Below are 5,000 nucleotides of genomic sequence, written 5' to 3'. Positions count from 1 at the left end.
CCAACACACGTTAAAACTGTCAGTGGCTCGCGGCGCTTGGTGGCCTTTAGTTGCAGGGCGAGAGACGGCTTCAGTGTCTGAATGTCGGCCTTTGTCTTCCCCCTTGTGTCTTTGTGAGGTCGGATGCTGACTTTTCAGCAAGGACAGAAGGCGAGTTCATTGACACAGTGAGTGAGTGAACGTTGGCATTTCTGTCTATATCTGTCTGTCTCTCTGTGAGTCTCCGTCTCTCTGTATGCCTCCGTCTCTCTCTGAGTCTCTGTCTCTCTGTGTGTCTCTGTCTCTATCTGACTCCGTGTCTGTATCTGTCTCCGTCTCTGTCTCTCTCTGGTTCTGCCAGTCTTTCTGTCTGTCTCTGTGTGTCTCTGTCTCTCTGTCTCCGTCTCTCTGTCTCTCTTTCTCCGTCTCTCTAGTGGTAACATTCTTAAAACGCTGGTGAGTTTAATTTATATTGACGAGTTCTCAAACTTATGTTGTTGTAGTAAACCAGCATTGTTGATAATGATTATGAACACCTCATAAAACTCCCTCAAGAGGAAAGCGTTGTGTTAAAAGAAAAGCTCGGGTGTATAACAGCAATCTGTTCAGGATAAAGTTGTGTTAAAAAAGTCCTGCGTGTGCACAAAATGCTCCTGTAAAGAATAAGGTTGTGTTAAATAAGCCTATGTGTGCACAAAATGCTCCTGTAAAGAATAAGGCTGTGTTAAATAAGCCTATGTGTGCACAAAATGCTCCTGTAAAGAATAAGGTTGTGTTAAATAAGCCTATGTGTGCACAAAATGCTCCTGTAAAGAATAAGGTTGTGTTAAATAAGCCTATGTGTTCACAAAAAGCTCCTGTAAAGAATAAGGTTGTGTTAAATAAGCCTATGTGTGCACAAAATGCTCCTGTAAAGAATAAGGTTGTGTTAAATAAGCATATGTGTGCACAAAATGCTCCTGTAAAGAATAAGGTTGTGTTAAATAAGCCTATGTGTTCACAAAAAGCTCCTGTAAAGAATAAGGTTGTGTTAAATAAGCCTATGTGTTCACAAAATGCTCCTGTAAAGACTAAGGTTGTGTTAAATAAGCCTATGTGTGCACAAAATGCTCCTGTAAAGAATAAGGTTGTGTTAAATAAGCCTATGTGTTCACAAAATGCTCCTGTAAAGAATAAGGTTGTGTTAAATAAGCTTATGTGTTCACAAAAAGCTCCTGTAAAGAATAAGGTTGTGTTAAATAAGCCTATGTGTGCACAAAATGCTCCTGTAAAGAATAAGGTTGTGTTAAATAAGCCTATGTGTGCACAAAATGCTCCTGTAAAGAATAAGGTTGTGTTAAATAAGCCTATGTGTGCACAAAATGCTCCTGTAAAGAATAAGGTTGTGTTAAATAAGCCTATGTGTGCACAAAATGCTCCTGTAAAGAATAAGGTTGTGCTAAATAAGCCTATGTGTGCACAAAATGCTCCTGTAAAGAATAAGGTTGTGTTAAATAAGCCTATGTGTGCACAAAATGCTCCTGTAAAGAATAAGGTTGTGTTAAATAAGCCTATGTGTGTACAAAATGCTCCTGTAAAGAATAAGGTTGTGTTAAATGAGCCTATGTGTTCACAAAAAGCTCCTTGTAAAGGATAAAGCTGTGTTAAGAAAGCCCAACGTGTGCACAAAAGCCTCCCTGTTGATGATCGAATTGTGTTTAAGAAAGCCCTACGTCACGTGCACAAAGACCTCCCTGTTGATGATCGAATTGTGTTTAAGAAAGCCCTACGTGTGCACAAAGGCCTCCCTGTTGATGATCGAATTGTGTTTAAGAAAGCCCTACGTCACGTGCACAAAGACCTCCCTGTTGATGATCAAATTGTGTTTAAGAAAGCCCTACGTGTGTACAAAGGCCTCCCTGTTGATGAGCGAATTGTGTTTAAGAAAGCCCTAAGTGTGCACAAAGGCCTCCCTGTTGATGAGCGAATTGTGTTTAAAAAATCCCTATTTGTGCACAAAAGCCTCCATGCTGAGGATAAAGTTATGTGAAGAAATCCCAACGTACGTGTGCACAAATGCCTATCTGTAGAGGATCGAATTGTGTTTAAAACAAAAACCCTATGTGTTCACAAAAGCATCCCTTTAAAGAATATAGTTATGATAAAGAAAGTCCGATATGTGCACAATATTCTCTCTGGATCTCAAAGTTAAAAAAACCGAAATGAAACGCTATGTGGGGGAAATTAAATTATGTCTGATGTAATTTCTATATTTTTGATACAAGACTCATAAAAAAATAGATATTTCCCTGTTGCTCATTATGTTCTTGTGCCGAAAATAAAATGACTTTTCTCCCCACAGTATAGGAAGACGCTACAAATGTCGCGTGCTCGTTTTAGATAATGAAGTAATGATGCAATAATATTAGCAAACTTGGTGTATGTTTGTTTTGCTGTACAGAAACTCTCCTGGAGCAATTTTTTGATTAGTGCTTTTGTGAACAAAAAACAATTAACAAGTGGCTCTACCCCCCCCCCCCTTTCCCCGTCGCGTCGCGATATAACCTTGAACGGTTGAAAACGACGTTAAACACCAAATAAAGGCAACTGTACAGAAACTGAGGCATTCAACTGCGGCACATAAACAAAATGTTACTCTTACTTTTGACTTGAGGCTTTATATTACACACATGGACAATAATTATTTAAAAATATGTGAAACAATATGTTGTTGTGTCAGCATGTGTCGACATGTGCGACATGAATATGATAATGTGTCCACCCTTTTTAATTTACATTTTAACATTTCTGTCTTCACCTTTAACATTGATAATAAATAATTAATGAATGTGTCATTATGTATTCTTTCATTCCAGCCTGAACGTGTCATCATTTTTTTCCTTTAATACACCCCGAATGTGTCATGTATTACTTGATTCCACCTGAATGTGTCATCATTTGTACTTGTAATCCGTCCCAGCGTTTCACCATTTGTTCTTGTCATCCGCCCCAGCGTTTCATCATTTGTTCTTGTAATCCGCCCCAGCGTTTCATCATTTGTTTTTGTAATCCGCCCCAGCGTTTCATCATTTGTTCTTGTAATCCGCCCCAGCGTTTCATCATTTGTTCTTGTAATCCGCCCCAGCGTTTCATCATTTGTTCTTGTAATCCGCCCCAGCGTTTATCATTTGTTCTTGTAATCCGCCCCAGCGTTTCATCATTTGTTCTTGTAATCCGCCCCAGCGTTTCATCATTTGTTCTTGTAATCCGCCCCAGCGTTTCATCATTTGTTTTTGTAATCCGCCCCAGCGTTTCATCATTTGTTCTTGTAATCCGCCCCAGCGTTTCATCATTTGTTCTTGTAATCCGCCCCAGCGTTTATCATTTGTTCTTGTAATCCGCCCCAGCGTTTCATCATTTGTTCTTTCAGATGCATCTTCTCAGTTGGGTCGCATCTTCTCAGTGGGGTCGCATCATCACCACGACTCTCCGGCCACCTGGTTCAATCAAATAAGGACAGTTGTAAATAAAAGTGAAACGCAATATGTCTCATAATTGTTCAACACATTTTTAAATCAAATGACAGTTGTAAATAAAAGGGAAACGCAATGTCTCATAATTGTTCAACACATTGTTTAATGATATAAGGACATTTGTAAATAAAAGTGAAACATAATGTCTCACAATTCTCCAACAATCAAATAAAGAACGTTGTGAATAAAAAGTGAACGCAATGCCTCATGGTTCTCCAACAATCAAAAAAGGACAGATGTAAATAAAAGTCAAACGCTAAGTTTCATAATTATTCAATAGTCGAGGTTGGAACCAGACATTCCAACAGAAACTAAGGCGCCACAATAAATTACCAACAACGCGTCAGTTGTCCCCACTGCGTCATCATGTATGTCTGCGTCATACTGCTGAGCGTCAGTTTGCAAGCCATCCTCTGCGAATGTGACGTCAGGCACCCTGGGACGTCATCGCACAGTCTGTTGGAGAGGCCACGCAAAGTTGCGAGTTCCGAGTCCGTGAGTGAAAGGCCGAATAAGGGCGGCTTACTACGCGATAGCAGGAGGGCTTACCGAGACTCACAGAAAGTGAAACACGACGTCAAACAGGTCGACGAGACACCCCCAGGGGATGGAGAGACTCAGGAGATTTTTTATGTGGACGTCCAAGACGATGCTGGAGACGAGGCCATCGAAAACACGTTCTGGAACGACAGTGACGTCATTGATGTTTACGCGTACGATGACGTCCCTGGGATCTGGGAAAGCCGGCGCCCAAGGAGTCGCTCCAAGGGCCAGGCGGGTGTCTTACCTAAGTGGCAGCGACTGCCGACCCTGGAGAACATTTCACGCTTCAAGAAGCTCGTTCAGCAGACCATGGCGTGTCGACAGCTTCCGGCCTTGACCCTGGCGCTTGTGAAAGGGGGTCACGTGATACTGACGGCCAATCTGGGTCACGCTGACCCCGAACTGCACGTGCCTGTGACAAGGAGCACGCGCTTCGCCATCGGGTCGCTGACCAAAGCCTTCACCTCTACCGTGGTGTCCGAGGTTCTGTGGCGAAGAAAGTGAGTAGTGTTCAGCATTGTGCATGTACATAGTAGTGTGAGTAGTGAATAGTGTTCAGCATTGTGCATTGTGTGAGTAGTGTTAGTTGTGAATAGTGCTCAGCATTGTGCATTTTCTGATCAGTTTGAACAGTGACTAATGTTCAGCATTGTGCATTTTGTGAGTAGTGTATAGTGTTAAGCATTGTGAATTATGCGAGTAGTGTGAGTAGTAAATAGTCTGCATTTAAGAGGACCACCGACAGATATGGATCTGTCAACTTGATCCCACCAATTCCAGGATTAGATCTTTTAAAGACCAGTCTAGCTTTCTCTGGAGCTTCAATTTGCAAGTCACTGCCATCATCTCTCAAACACTTGAAGTCAATTAACAGTTTTAGATCATCTTTTCATAACCACCTCTTGCATTGATGTTTTAGATAAATGCTGTAGTTACAGACACATTTTTGTATTGATATTTAGTAAT

The 5,000-nt window shown here is 41.3% G+C and overlaps 1 pseudogene; it reads left to right on the top strand.

Moving 5' to 3' along the window:
• Nucleotides 1-3,857: 3,857 nt before the first annotated feature.
• Nucleotides 3,858-5,000, top strand: part of LOC138968052 (uncharacterized) — a 22,974-nt pseudogene continuing 21,831 nt past the window's right edge.

This window comes from Littorina saxatilis, linkage group LG6, assembly GCF_037325665.1.
Source record: "Littorina saxatilis isolate snail1 linkage group LG6, US_GU_Lsax_2.0, whole genome shotgun sequence".
NCBI classification, from domain to species: domain Eukaryota; kingdom Metazoa; phylum Mollusca; class Gastropoda; order Littorinimorpha; family Littorinidae; genus Littorina; species Littorina saxatilis.
Note: the sequence above shows the minus strand (reverse complement) of the source record. Positions and strands in the feature narration are given on the sequence as shown.